This window comes from Argiope bruennichi, chromosome 3 (genome assembly GCF_947563725.1).
Source record: "Argiope bruennichi chromosome 3, qqArgBrue1.1, whole genome shotgun sequence".
Lineage (NCBI taxonomy): Eukaryota > Metazoa > Arthropoda > Arachnida > Araneae > Araneidae > Argiope > Argiope bruennichi.
In genome coordinates, this window is record NC_079153.1 from 109,691,561 (window position 1) to 109,708,268 (window position 16,708).

The window sequence follows — 16,708 nt, forward strand, 5'->3', positions numbered from 1 at the left end:
AATTCGGAGAGTCTGTGGCGTAGTGTGTGAGCGAGGATAGAACCTGGGACCTTGTGGTTCGCAGCCCAGTAACATGACCACAATACAAAAGCAATTGCTCGTGTAGCGTACTTGTTAACTTGCTTATAAGCTATTCACTACAGACTGGTTCGCAGCCGAGTAACATGACTACAATACAAAAACAATTGCTCGTGTAGTGTAGCTGTTAACTGGCTTATAGGCTATTCACTACAAGTCGACTGCTTCTTTTCAATGCGGCAGTATGCTTATACTTATGCATGTTCCAAACTTGATTAAACAGAGATTCTTACAAAAAATATAATTCACGTTTTGCAAAGTGACTTGTATATTTACATGGCTTGTTGGGTGAGGATTTTTATGTCCTCAAATGTAGACATTTTCATTTTTAGAAATGGATTTTCGAAGGTCCTTTTTTATTTCACATTCTGATAGATCATGAAAACAATTCCCTAGTAGAACACAAATATTGTACTTTATTGTATGACATTGATCAATATTCGCAATACTGTTTAATATTGTGGAATAGTGTTTAATATGATAAAATATCGCACAATATTGTAAAATATTGTAGGACATTGATCAATATTCGCAATATTGTTTAATATTGTGGAATAGTGTTTAATATGATAAAATATCGCACAATATTGTAAAATATTGTAGGACATTGATCAATATTCGCAATATTGTTTAATATTGTGGAATATTGTTTTATATCATAACATATCGCACAATATTGTAAAATATTTGCAACAGGCTGTGCTACCTGGAAACAAGTACAGAGAACTAAATGAACTTAATACTAAAAATTATGTACAAACATGATTACTTTCTGCTGTAATCATCTTGAAGATTCAAGACCTGTCATATCTGTCCGCTAGATTTCCAATCCCCATACCGAAAAACATTGCAGCCATTGATATGAGATGTGCCTTAATGTTTCTTTAAACATCCCAATGAAAACTTTGGCGTCCTAAGAATTTCTTTAATTCTGGAAAAAGATGAAAATAATTCGGCTTTAAGCTATGTTCCAGATAAAGGGGGGGGGGGGTCATGGGTATAAGTTTGTGGAAATAGATTATCTTGTTCAACGAGTAGATCAAGTGGCTCGAAACTGGTTGAATGATATACAGGAATCCAACTCAACGAATTGATCGACAGAATACCAAAATTTCAATACTGGAGGCTGAATGCGAAGGCATTCTTAATCCATATTTTGTATTTAAAAAACATTCAAAGAGCTCCCAGACTAAGGCGGAGCCTCAAAGAAATGTCAAGGGACATCTCGCATCCCTGGTGGCAACGTTCTTCGAAAAGGGCTTGAAAATCTGATCCACTGATATGACAAATGTCTGAAACTTTCTGGCGATTTTATCCAAATGTTCGATTTGTACATAACTTTTGACATGAAATTCATTTTGTTCTATACGGTTGTCCTTTTTTTAGTGATCCATCAGAGTTTGAAAAAAAAAACAGCCATTGCATACTTGAAAGCCTGTATTGGTAAAAAGAAAATTATTATAATTTCGCTTTAGGTCAGTATGGCATGCATTACAAGTACACGCAACAGATGGTAAATTCCATGAAAGTTATTAGTAGCACAACTTTAGCCCTTTTTCAATAAATGTTCTAAATTGAAAACCCATTCACAGATGCAGAAATCGTGTCACTGAGCAAAGTAATTAAAACAGCATCTTTCTGCCACGCCAGGTTGACACCAAAAAGGGTTGAAGATGCCAAAAAGGCATGAAAAAAGAAGAGCATAAGAAAGAATCTTCTTTTTTTTGGCGTGATCGAACATTTAATTATAACACTGAACTATTCGATCGTGTCTGGAACAACAAATCATATCTCCATGAAACAATTATTTCATCTAATGATGAACACTCAAATAACCCACTGCGATTAAATTGGTCAGTGTATGGAATACGTAATTAGGCAATTATCGGCGCACATCGCACTCAAATGAGGAAGTATGCCCATGAATAAAAGAAGACACGCCTAAAACTGGATATCAGCAATAAAGTAAATATGTAGAACCTTTCTTGTTTCTTGTAACAGGATGCATTGACATTTATCGACTAGACAGCTTAATGGCGAAAATCTGGTTAGAAACTCATCAGTAAACGTAATAAATTTCCGCAATGCTGAAACGCGGAATCGCCAAGATGATGCTCTGGATTTAAATCTGATTTTGCTCAAAGCTTTGTGGCTACCTTGTCACCCTTTTCTGCTGGAAAGGGAACGGCGTTGATAAAGCACGCATTCTCCCCGAGGCGATGCCACTGCGGGGTTGTGCGGTGAGAGATAAATTCGTGAAGGTAGATTCGGTATTCAGTGGCTTCTGCCTCTTGCAGCAAAAAGAAGAAGAAAAAAAGACTTCCTTGGGGAGAATCGTAAAGAAGTGACCTAATGTTTTCCTTGGCAATGAACTTCAACAGAAAGAGAAGCTGCATAAAAAAAAAGAGGCAATAAAAATAAAGTAATAGAAAAGAAAGGCTGTCGTGTAAAAGGATGTAGAGCGTTTTTTGTTCGAGGTGGAGTATTTTTTTTTTATTACGTGTTTTTTAATTCTTCTTCTAATTGGGGAGCATTAGGAACATAGATCTGCTTTTTTATTAAGGCTGTGAGTTCGTTAAAATCTCAAATAAATAGACAAAAAAAATATACTATAATAAGAAAAAAAAATAGCTTGAAAACATTTAACGGAATTACAGTTGTTAGTGGTCACTTTAAGAGAGTGTGCACGTACTTCAAGTAAAAATCAAATTAAAAATGGAATACAGCTACTGTTTACTGAGAACGCTGGAGAAATTCAAGGCGTTTTTCTAGAGAAATAAAACGTAATTAAGGAATATGCCACAAGGCAACTTTGTAGCATTGTCGAATAAACAGCTTTTTAAATTTTTTCCACTCGTGATTACTTTTCAGGAAGCAAAGAAGGAAAAACAAAAATTACTTTGTTCTTTTCATCTGCTAATTTTTATAGCAACCCTGAAAATGATTTTGAAGATTATATGTAATTTCCCCATGCCATTAAAATAGATTCTTTTTATCTACGACTTTCAACAATTTAGCAATTTTGAGACTGCCTTAAATAAAATCTGCCTGTGGTAGAAAAATTAAAAACTTGGCGATATAGAAATTTCTGCTTCTTACACTTTTCTTTTCATTTCTGTGTTGATTTTTAAATCGGAACTTTTTCTGAACTGACAAATGTTATAGACTCGCTGCATCTGTTATCTTTTTGATTCGAAAATTTCGCCAATTTACACTCTGCGTTTCAGAAAAGCCGCCCATGGATTGGATAGTTTAAAATACCACAAAAGAATAAATTTATTCTTATATCTATTTCAAAATGTTGCTTATGCATCGTATTGTTGTTCAAATGTTTCATTGAGCCAAGGATGTCAAAAAAAAAGTTCTATTTAATTTTATTTTTCTTTTTTGTAAAGTTTTAAAGCGTTGATGAGAGACATATAATTTCTAATGCTTTCCAAATTTTTTATTAGTATATATATTTCCATAGGGACATATTGAATAAATAAGCCAGCGGGAGAGGTCTCTCCAACACTTTCTCGCATATTTTCTAATAAACTTGTTGTGCCAGAGAACGCTTTACATGGCACGGGCTTACAATAGTTATGAAATATTAATTTTTGGCGTGAATTTGGCATTTTCATTGAATCTATCGTGTCATTTTTGGCGAGTTATTTGACGCATTAATAGTTCCAAAAATAGAATTTGTGTTTTAGAAACGTTTTCCTCAACAGATTGAAAGAAAAATTTGACATAAAATAGCATCTGTAATCACAAAATGCTATACCAATTTTATTATATTTAAGTCACTGCATTTTTTAATCATCGCGTTTACATGTTTCTGAAAGAACAGACCGACAGACAGTCAACACGAAGTTGAAATTGGCACAAATTTGACAGATGTCTACACTCTATATGTGAAATCTAGCTCTCTTTGTTTAGTAATTATCATGTTAAAAATAAAAAAAAAAAAACTTCTGGGACAAAATAACTATTAACTACTTTTTAAAATATTTCTATTACGTAATTTATATACGTATATTTCCATTTAAAGATAATTGCAAATGACATTAAACCCAAAACAAAACTCAATTGCAATTCGAGAATTTAACACACACGAAACATTGTAATGTGATATGCCTAGGACTTGATTTGTAAGTCTTATATTCCCCCGATTAGATAGCATCAATCATTGTTTTGTGTGCACGGTGATCTTTACACCATGCATTTTGCAGAATGAATGCCAGTTTAAATACGTTCTCATATTAATAAAATTAAACGTGAAAATTGTGTTTTGAAATTGATACCCAAAGAGAATAAATTTTAAATATAATTTTAACGTAGGCACGAATGAAAGATGTAAGGAAATAATTCTGTAAGGAATAATAATGATTTGAATTTCAATGCAGCAATTAAAACAAAGCATTTAAAAATATTGTATTTAAAATATTTTTAGGAGATTTATTAAAATTTAAGCTAGTGAAAAAAATAAATTTTGCATCAGAATTTTCGAAGGAAAACCCTAGAATTCTGATTAATTTTTTTATTATTCAAAAACATTATTAGAATTTTGGAAAGGTCTTCTTTAGTATACATCTATTTCCTACGAAGTAATTATATATCAAAGCTCTAGTTCTACGTGCAGCAGTCTGCTCTGTAGAGCATAGCGTCCTCTACGTTATGAGTTTTATATCACACAATTTACAGACAATATCCCAGCCTAAAAAATATTTTCACTTTAGAATCAGTCCTACCTCAAAAATAAATCTCAGCTGATTTCATCAACTAATTAATCGAATTCTGTAACTTCCTGTAAAAACAGAAGAACTGAATTATAAAATAGTAGCATTAAAATATAATTAAACCGGCGTCCTAGCATAGGGGTAGCGCGTCTTCCTCGTGATCTGGGAGTCCTGGGTTCGAGTTCCGGTTCGGGAATGGTTGTTCTTCGTCAGTGTTCTACCTGTGAGGTGTGTGAATGTGCCCCCCCCCCCCTGTAAAACGGGGTTGTGCAAGCGAATGTGTGTGAGTTTCATCTTCATATGAGCTAGAAGTCAGACTTCTGCCCTTGGGTGCTCAGGGGTCTTTACCGACAGAAGCTACTGCAACCTCTTTCCGTGGTAACGCGGACACGACATCATCATCATCATCAATATATAATTAATTTTAATTAAATTATGTAGTTGGTTTTCATACAAAATAAAGCGCCGGCGTCCTGGCATAGGGGTAGCGCGTCTTCCCCGTGATCTGGGCGTCCCGGGTTCGAGTCCCGGTTTGGGCATGGTTGTTCTTCTGTTGTTCTATCTGTGAGATGTGTGAATGTGCCCTCCTGTAAAAAGGGGTTGTGCAAGCGAATGAATGATGCGTGAGTGGCAAAGTCGTACTCTTGGCCCTAGTTGGCGCTGCTATAAAAAATAAGAGACGTTCCCCCTCAGGCTTAAATCGCTGTCTTCGTAACAGCGGGCTTGTCCATGGCAAGTGCCATAAGAAACAAACAAACAAAATAAAGCACTCTGTTATCAATAATAATAATAATCCAGAGGATGATCTGATCTTAGTTTGATGAACACACATTAAGAAAAACAAGCTCTATTTAAAAAAGATCCTTTGTGAGTCTTTGGGAGAAAAAAGAATGTAAGATTGATGATATCCTATTGATGAAAAACCGATAAAAACTTTTATATTAAGAAAAATACTATATTAATATAGTAACATTCTTTTACTTGACGCTTTATGGGTCGAAACATTAACTAATATGGAAAATTATTATCCTAAATCATTATTGTGGGTTAAAAGGACAAGAGATCTGATTGGACGTGATAGTTTTGAAAAACATCTCCAATGAATAAGGTGACAAATGACTGCGAGGGAACAAATTTGTTGAAATCAGTGATTATGATCCAATTGCTTGGAGCTATAAACAGAACATGACAGCAATACACGTGGATATAGATGAGGAGAGATAAGTCAGTCAATAATATTCAACATCACTTTCGATGTGGATATCTATACTTTTATAGAGCTCAATGTGTGTTTTTGTGTGTTGGCGCTCTACAGGCCAGACCGTTTGACCTACAGCTACCAAATTTGGTACATGTATACCTTGGAGGTAGGGAATGTTCACCTGGGGTTCCGTTTTTGAATTTTTAATTAGAAATTTAATTATTAATTAAAAACTAACTTTCCCGCCAAAAAAATCTTTTCATTTTCCCCAAGGCCAAATAAGTAAATGTTCATTTTTTTTCCCCAACAATAATGAGGCTAGGCTTAAGATTTTTCGGCTGATATTTCAAACTATTCTGTTTATTTTCTTAATGTTTGATACATTTAAAATTAAACGTTGTTAATTAATCGATCTTTCAGATTCATTCTGAAGTACTTTTGAATTAAAATAAAACAGAATAAAGGAAATTAAAATTTTTAATCTGCATACCGTTACCCCAACTGGCGTAGAATAATTCACGCATTTGCGTTACCGTAACTGGTGATGAAAATTCACGCATGCGCATTGTGTTCCAATTGTTGAGAACGGATGCGGATTTGATTTAAATTATTTTTAGGTTAGTTGTATACTTTTGTAATTAAATTGTATTTATATTAGTTACATATTTTTTGCATATGCTTATAGTTTTAAGTAAATCATTTTTTAAGTAGTTTTTTTAACCTGTTTTCGACCGATTATTTTAAACGATTCGTTTTATTTTCTTAGTGTTTGATGCATTTAAAATGAAACATTATTAATGAATCGATCTGCTCATGATGAGCTGAGGAAATTTTGTTGACAAATTATTGAGATATTATAAATTAAGAAAGATATTCTTTAGTGCCCATAAAGTTTAAACGCTCACTGACTCTGTTTTCAGTAATCATATTATAAAAAAATGCTTTGTTTCAGTAAAAAATATTATTATACTAATTGCAGATTCATTCTTTCCACTTTAATTTAAGGAATAAATTCTACGGGAGCTAACAGAAATTTAGAGAGATACGTATTACGTTATGACTGAAGGCCTTTATAATATTATGAGAGAATTATATGACTGTCAAAATTTAAAGTTTTAAAATATTTTGATGAAGAAGCTATTAAAGTAGGAATTGCATAAAATATTTAATTATTAAAATTTTAATGAACATTAAGATTGGCGAACCGGTTGGTCGCCAAAGGCGGCTAGTAGGTAATAAAGTATACAATTAAGATGAAAATTCTTTTTTTTAAATACTTCAGTTGCATTCCAAATCATATAACAAATAAAATTAGTATTCATGCAAAACCTGCAATATCTGTTCTGTCATTAGAAAGTTATGTTATTGTAAAGTTGAATGACGCAATTCATTATAAGATTTAATTCACAATTTAAATGAAATGTCCTAATTCGTGTGGTTAATTTTTTATATTCAATTAATTTATATATATATATAGTTCGTTTAAATTTCAAAAAAAAATTAATTATTTAATAATGTATTGAGAATATCCTGACTTTCAATGAACAATAAATATAATCTTCGTATTTAAGTAAATAGTCCCATTATTATAATACAGTATTTCTGAATAATATTGTTTGTGTGTTCAAGCTTATGCCAAAGGGGCTAGATTAAGGCTTGGGTCTTAAGGCAATATTTATTTACACCATTGTACAAAATCAGATGTCTTTTTATTAATTTTTAATTTAACTTCTATTTAAGCAATTTTCAAGAAACAAATATTATATATATTTTAATTCTAATTTCAATTTAATTAATTTCCAAGATTTTATCTTAATTTAGCCCATAGTAAGTTCATTCTCATATTTCGTGATCCAATTCCACTTTCGGTTTAATTAATTCCTTTGTAAAAATAAGGCGCCATCAGTACTACGTATCAAATGAAAGTGATATCTTAGGTGCCCTTGAAAAGGTGTCAAAGGTCACCACGTGTATTCAATTGGCGCATGGCAGAAATCCAATATAAGATTAGTGATCATTTGTTCGCCCCTATTTGCTTCTTTCTTACTTCTGCTTTTGTGGCGCACTGCGTCTGCTTGTAAATAAATTGCTTTCCCGATATGGATATTAGAGAGAGAATAAAACGATATTAGAAATACAAATGTCTCTTCACTGCTTTAAACCTTCTGCTTCAAACAAAATAGCATTACATTTAGCCGGCAGGATTCGAAATTCTTTTATATATAACTAGCCGCCTTTGGCGACCAGCCGGTTCGCCAATCTTAATGTTCGTTAAAATTTTAATTATTAAATATTTTATGCAATTCCTACTTTAATAGCTTCTTCATCAAAATATTTTAAAACTTCAAATTTTGATTGTCATGTAATTCATTCATAATATTATAAACGCCTTCTGTCATAACGTAATATGTATCGCTCTAATTTTCTGTTAGTTCCCGTAGAATTTATATTATAAATTAAAGTGGAAAGGATTAATCTGCAATTAATATAATAATATTTTTTACTTAGACAAAATATTTTTTGTAATATGATTACTGAAAACAGTCACTGAGCGTTTAAACTTTATGGGCACTAAAGAATATCTTTCCTAATTTATGTAATATTTCAAGAATTTGTCAACAAAATATTCTCAGATTCATTATGACCAGAACGATTAATTAACAATGTTTCATTTTAAATGCATCAAAACTAAGAAAATAAAACGAATCGTTTAAAATAATCAGTTGAAAACAGGTTAAAAAAAACTAAAAAAACGATGTACTTAAAACTATAAGCGTATACAAAAAATATATAACTAACATAAATACAAGTTAATTACAAAAACATGCAACTAACCTAAAAATAATTTAAATCATCCGTTGATAATGGTTGTCATGTCAACAATCAGAACACAATGCGCATGCGTGAATTTTCAACGCCAGTTACGGTAACTCAAATGCACGAGTTTTTCTACGCCAGTTGTGATAAGGCTATGCAGATTAGAAATTTTTAATTTCCTTTATTCTGTTTTATTTTAGTTCAAAAGTACTTAAGAAGGAATCTGAAAGATCGATTCATTAACAATGTTTAATTTTAAATGCATCAAACATTAAGAAAATAAATAGAATCGTTTCAAATAATCAGCCGAAAAATCTTAAGCCTAGCCTCATGACTGTTGGGGAAAAAAACTGAAGCCGTACTCATTTGGCGGTGGGGAAAATGAAAAATTTTTTGGCGGGAAAGTTAGTTTTTAATTAATAATTAAAATTCTAATTAAAAATTCCAAAAAAAGGGGCTATCCTATCTTTTAAGTTAGATCAAACTGCACACGGTGTGCAAATTTGATTAAAATCGGTTAAGTAGTTTAGGAGTCCATCGCGGACAAACAACGTGACACGTAATTTATATATATTAAGATTTTTTAATAAAACTAAGCGTTTTATTTTATTTATCATCTTTATTGTTATTTATTTATTATTATTATTATTGAATATGAGTATTGCAAACAGAATCGCTCGGTATTTAAGTCTTATGTGAACTACAAAATATTTTTCATAATTTACGTAATATCTCAAACAATAATTCAACAAAAATTTCTCAGATTCAGCATAAAATTCAGTTTTTAGTTTTGCTTTGAAAAGGATTGAAATGAAATCAATAATAATATTTTGTTCCGGCCTATAAATATATTTCAAAAATTATGAAGTCTAAATTTAATGCAGTAAGGTATCATATTCTGAGAAATATTCTGGACACACCAAATTTTAAATAAATGAATAAATGTTTCTATTTTCCACGATCAACTAAGACTTATTTATAAAGTTTTGAATGTTAAAAAATTTAGAAAAACTCAACATTTTCATAATCTTAGGCCAATTAATCTCGAGAAACCTGCGCGCTGATTGGCGTAATTTTCTTTGAAGCGATCGATGGAAAATCTAAAATTATCCTTTTTTTATTGAATAGTGATATTCAAATTTTCATAAATCAGTCAGTTTAAGTGATTGATGAAAATTTGAATATCACTATATAAATCAGTCATTTTGAATATCACAATATAAATCAGTCAGTTTAAGTGATTGATTTAGTTGATTGGAAATTAACTCTTTTTATTTAAAATATTAGTGTTTCAAGAACATTTTGTTTTTCGTGATTTCCACAGCAGAAGCTTTATGTAAAATCAAAAATACGTTATTTATTAGAGCATTTATTGAATCAAGTTACATAAAATATAATCATTTTTCATTTAGACCATTTTAGCAGATCTGTGTCTTACTAAAGGTTTACAAATTAGCTGTGTGGCCCCGATTTGAATGGATATCCTGTTCATATTAAACAAAACTTGCCTTAAAATAAAACTGATTTATTGGATTAATAATATAGAGAGTGTAAAAGATCACAAAATAATTTTTCTTGAATTTATTTTTTAGAAAAAATAATATTTCACATTTGTTTCATTTCCCACAGACACGTGCCGAAAATTATATTTTTGCAGATTTCATTTCCAAAAAGATTTAATTTATTTTTCATTGGAGCTTTAATCAATGTGATGGCAACATTTTGAAAAAAGCTAATTTTTTCCCATGAATGCGAAACGTGCTCGTGCAGCTTAAATTTTATTTTTATTTTGTACGAAAAAAATTGTTGAAAAATATAGTTAAAATATTTATTTAAAAATTCATTAAAAATAAAAATTTAATTTTAAGGTTAAAATATTGGTATCATTTAAAAGATAAATTTTTGATCTTTAACGTCATGAAAAAATCTTTTTTGTGCGGTAATACTTTCGGAAGTTATAGCAGAAACACGCCAAAATTTCGCTTAATTTTTAAATAAATAAAATCCTAATTAAAAATTTGAAAAATTAACCCCCAGGTGCACATTGCCGGCCTCCAAGGTATACACGTGCCAAATTTGGTTGCTGTAGGTTGAATGGTCTGGCTTGTAGAGCGCCAACACACACACACACACACACACACACACACACACACATTGAGCTTTATTATAAGTATAGATTATACATATGTATAATATATATAATATATATTATAAAGTGAGTTATTTTCAGCATTTTGTGAATAAAAAATTCTGAACTCTAAATATAAAAGTGATTTTTAACAAAATTTATAGTAAAATTATTACTTTTTTTTAAAAGAAAAGAGCTATTTATATACTTTGATACCAAATTTGCCAGACTGAACCAATCATCCAATATTAAAATGAAAAGAACATGAAAAAATATAAATACAAATGTGAACGATGTTTGATTTCAATTTGAACAAACTCTTGAATTTATTCACATAATTGTTTGATTGAAATGCCTCTTTTGAACCTAATGGAAGCATAAAATTAAATTAACCTAAAAATACTGCAAAAAAAAAAAAAAAAAAATCCCTCGAAATCCCCCCCCCCCCGCACAAACTGTGAACCGCGTAGGCAGATGCCTACATAGTCTATTTCATAATCCGGACCAGTTTGCTTGTAACTTATCTGTAAGGTAATAAAAGTATCAAAATACTTAGATACCATACCTTAAACAGTGGTCACATAGTAATCTATTTAGTATATGATTTAAATATCCCTAGTGTTGCTTTAAAACGGGACGTTAATATAACTAAACTAAACTAAAAAAACTTAGTATATGATTGCTGTTACTATCTTACGCACCATGACAATAAAATAGTTTCCAATCGGAACATTTTCTGTAGAACCCATTTAGCGTGATTACACTTCTAGCTAGTATTATTATTGATTTAAGGTAAACTGGCTACCCAATTTACAATTTATCTTGTATTGATCCTCCGTCCTCCATACACAAGATATATCTATAGAATGCTCCCAGTTGATGCTAAAAGAAAATCTGGTAACTTTATTATTATTATGTTATTTGAAGAAGAATAACTAGACTTTGAATGATGATCGCCAACAATATCTTATTCCACAACACAAAAATCCAGTCTCTTCAATCCTTCTTCGTGACGTTGGGATTGAGGTATTAGATTTTTGTGACTAATCTAAGGAATATCAGTAGCCAAATTTGATTGTTTTTTTTATTGTATAGATATCTGAGGTCTCTCCAATTCTTTGTGTTTTCAAAAAAAAAGTTTCATGCGCCTGTTACTTGTCCGATGGCTTCTAGAGAGAAAGACCGTTATGAATATGAATAAATAAAGTTACAGCCTACATGAATGAGTATTTTTCCGAATCTATTAAAATAAAAACAATGAGTTAATGTATATATGCTCTTAGGCCGAGGTGGTCTGGTGGTAAGGCCTCGACTTGTGAGCCGTAGGGTTTCAGTTTCGAGACCCGATTCCACCGAAGAACCATCGTGTAAGGGGGGGTCTGTTGCATGTTAAATCCGTCATGCCAAACGTCCTCCCGCTGGTGTGATGTGGTGTGGAGAGGGGGGTGCCAGCTCAGTGTCGTCCTCGTCATCTGACCGCGGTTCAAAAGTACGAGGTCCGTCCCAAAACAGCCCTAGTGCTGCTTTACAACGGGGCGTTAATATAACTAAACTAAACTAAATGTATATATACTCTTAAGAGCCATCAATGCAACAGCATATTTAAGAAAGAAATCAATTATGAGAGTAGAGAAATGAAAATAGAATTTTTCATAACCATATTACCAAGTATCTCAATCTCATCATTTGATTACGATTCAAAATTCAAATCGAAAATCAATTTTATATTATCAAACCACATCGCTAATCTAACAAATTCATTCAAGCATTCTAAAGAAATCTTTGCCGGTGTCCTGGCATAGGGGTAACGCGTCTTCCTCGTGGTGTGGGCGTTCTGGGTTCGAGTCTTGTTCAGGTATGGTTGTTCTTCATCTGTTCTATCTGTGAGATGTGTGAATGTGCCCCTCTGTAAAAAGGGGCTGTGCAAGCGAATTGTGATGCGTGGGTAGCTAAGATGTACTCTTGGCCCTAGTTGGCACCACTAAAAACAAGAACAAGCTTGTTCATGGCAAGTGCCATTAGAAACAACAACAACAAAGAAATATTTTTCACAAATATCTAATCTTAAAATATTTAGATATTTATGAATAGGATTTTATTATTCTGCCACTTACGATCGTCACTTCTTTTATCATTTGAATGATTTCACCTAAATATATCTGGTGCCTAATCAGAAGGAAATTGGATGATATTGATTAATCTGTCCAATCTCATCACATCAAATTCCGATTCATCATCAAAGCTCGAGCATTTGTGGCAGGGGAGAAAAAAACAAAGAATATTTTTTCTTTCTTCGTTATTCGATTTGTTACTAGGGTTCTTCAGTTGTTTCCTGATGGTCAGTATTGATGGATAAGTTTAGCCCATCGGATGCGTGTGAGAAACGTGACACACCCCTATTCAAATAACCGATGAAGCTTTGATTTCGCTCGCATGCCTTGTTGAGCAGTTGGCATTTTTTCTGAGAGACCTGTTGACATAAACAGCGATGATTGGTTCATCGCGTGAGGGCAGACAAAGAAATTCAGCCAATCAATCACACCTTCAAATGAATGCATGTTCTGCCTTTAGATGTCCAAAGTGATTGTCCACGTGCTGCTGAAGAAAAGCGAATCATAATTCTAAGACAAGAGAATCTGATGAAGAGAGCAAGAGTTTTGCTGTTCCAGTGCGCAGTGCCGGAATTCTTAAACATATCATTTTGAAAGTAAGACGGAGTGGATTTTAGATAACAGAACGTGACCATTCAGCTGTTATGGAAACCTATATTTTTCGGGTTCATGACTGCGAATTTCTTTGAAATTATTGTAGAATGCTTAGGTGGATTGCAATAGCACGTATTTTTCATCAGAGCTACTGATCGTAGAAACGTGGGTTTTCAAACCAAGTGTTCATTTTAACTGATTATCAGTAAAGATCTTATTTAATGCTCTAACCTAAGAGAACTTTTGCATTGCGTTTTACTTTCTTTTTTATCTTTTAACAACATTAACAAGGAGATTAAAACATTGATCAAATAACACTTGGATTGAATGTGTCAATGCATATGAGTGATTAAAATTCTATTTTACTTTTTATTGCATTCTTTTTGTTTGATCTTTCAAGTGTGTGTAGCAAATCATGCAAATTTGTGATACATTGTAGTTGAAGATAATAGAAGAATCGAAAATCGTGTACTTTTTTTTATCATGATAACTTTCATAGGCTTACATACTATCTGCAAACTGAGTGATGCATCATGATGTAAAAAAAATCGTTTGAAAAATTCTACGTCGTAGATCTTTAGTGCTGGAGATGAAATAAATATATGCCAAATTTGACAAGTGTTTTCTGAAATAGGTTAAAAAGTTCATTTAGAATTAAATTAAAATGAATTAGAATTAAAAAATAATTCAGATTTTTACGTTTTTCTCTAAATAGCTTTGGAGCACATTTTGGTCAAAAGCTGTTTTTTGAAATTAAGAAAATAAACTTTTTGGGTAATATTAAGTTTTCCCTCATGATTTTATAAATTAAAATTTATTTTCAAATAAATAATACAACAATGCATTTTGTTGTTTTAATTAAATAATCTATACTCATGCATGTTTCTTTTTGAGTTCAAACTCAGAAATTCGTTCAAATAGTGCACAGTTACCAACTAGATAGACATTTGCCGAATTTATTACTCATTTGACTAAAATGTTTTTTTTTTTTTTTTTTTTTTTTTTTTTTGTGCAATTTCCAATCTCTTTTTTCATTCAAATGGGCATAATGATACTCAAGTACACATAGTCATTGTTTAAAATATATTTCAAAAGCCAGAATTTTGAATATATTTTGAATTCAGCGGTGGTATTCCAGTTATCAAGTGACGCATTTTTCCCCTATGAAAAAGACTTTACATTTTATACATGATGAATTTATTACTACATTAACTCGTTATTTTCAAATAATAAAATTTATTAAATTAATATTTGACATAAGAAAAACGCAAACACAGAACACTTAAAGGAAGTAAACATTTAGATTATCATTTAAACATTAATAAAATTTTAATTTTGGGACATATTCATAATTTCATATCTGATTTCTGAATGTCTAATTACTTTTCATACCACTGGGGGGCGCTTTTCTTTCTGGTAGTATATGTTATTAAAATCTTCATAAATAAACAAAAAGGAAAAATAAAATTTCTTTTTTTTTCAGCACTGTCATTTATTTTAATTATTTCATAATCAGTTTTTTTAAAGAAATTATATATAAATGATTAAAATTATTGCTATCAAATTAAAATTTTATTAATATTAGATTACCTCAAATTGTAATCATGTGCATATTTTCATGATTTCCATGCTATTAAATGACTCAATTACCTAGAAGATAAATAATGTGAGTAGACATTCCCTTCCCTACAAACACATACTATAAGTGAACAAAATTTTATCCATTATTTCTTCAGTCTCACTCCTCTAAGATGCCCAGATCCATATCCATAACAAAAATCACAAATTTCATTACTTTAAATTCCCAAATTATAGCTGACATGTTTGCAAAGCGTTATCTCCGCACAGATTCTATTTAATGTCCCACAAATCTTTAAACAGTGGCCACTGCTGGGCAAAATAATAGGAAAGGCATAATTTCTCTATCGCTTACTGAGTGAGTTCACCTCGCTGTGCAAGTCCATAGTGCGATAGAGTGCTCTAATAATTTCCGCTTTGATATAGAAAGCAGACCTTTTAATGTGACTTGTTGTTTTCCATTCGCCATATTTTCTGCTTTATAGTCGACCCATTTGCATAGGATTGTCATTTTCACGCACTCTGTGGCCATCGGCCGGCGAGCGAGAATTTATTTTCAGAGCCACATTCTTCTGTTGGGATATCTCCTCTAATGAATATTCACCCTCTTCATTAGTTCATCTCTAGAAAACGGAGCGGCGAAACAATGCGCATTTAAAGTGCCTTCATATGCGCCACAGGACTCTTGGATAGAGGAGATACTTATTGGAGGAGGAGATTTTAGGGTTTTTTACGAAGAAGAAATTCGTAATAAATCGGGTTTATGAGATTTCATTTTTTTCTATGAGGCGCTTTATTTTTTTATCATTATTTCTGGCGGAACAAATTTTTGTGTTCCCGTTAATGTGATATGGTATAAATGCCACCAGTTTTAAGACTTAATATTCTTTTAAAATGGTTTCGAGAACGTAAAAAACAAAATGGGTCATTAGATATTAAGAGTGCTTATATGCCGCAAAGAAAGTGTGTAATAAACAAAGTGAAGAATTTATTTTTATAAATCTTGAAATGGAATGGAATGGATTTTTTTTCCTCTATGCAAAAAAAAAAAAAAAAAAAAAAAAAAAAAAAAAAAAAAATTCCAAGATATATAAACGATTCCACGTTGATAAGAGTGTAATTAATTAAATATTATTTTGAAATATTTATAATTACACTGCCATATGCTGATTAGATTAGCGAGTTATACACTATATACATACTTTTGTACATGCCTGTATGTACACTATATACATACTTTTGTACATGTCTGTATGTACACTATATAATACTTTTGTACATGCCTGTATGTACACTATATACATACTTTTGTACATGCCTGTATGTACACTATATACATACTTTTGTACATGCTTGTATGTACATGTTCACTACATACATACTTTTGTACATGCTTGTATGTACATGTTCACTACATACATACTTTTGTACATGCTTGTATGTACATGTGCACTATATACATACAAGTATGTACATGTAC

At 31.5% G+C, this 16,708-nt stretch overlaps 1 protein-coding gene across 2 annotated transcripts in view; it reads left to right on the forward strand.

Annotated features, from left to right (window-relative positions):
- The window catches only part of LOC129963442 (uncharacterized), a 186,532-nt gene that overhangs the window by 73,625 nt on the left and 96,199 nt on the right, over window positions 1–16,708 (forward strand). The window lies entirely within an intron of this gene.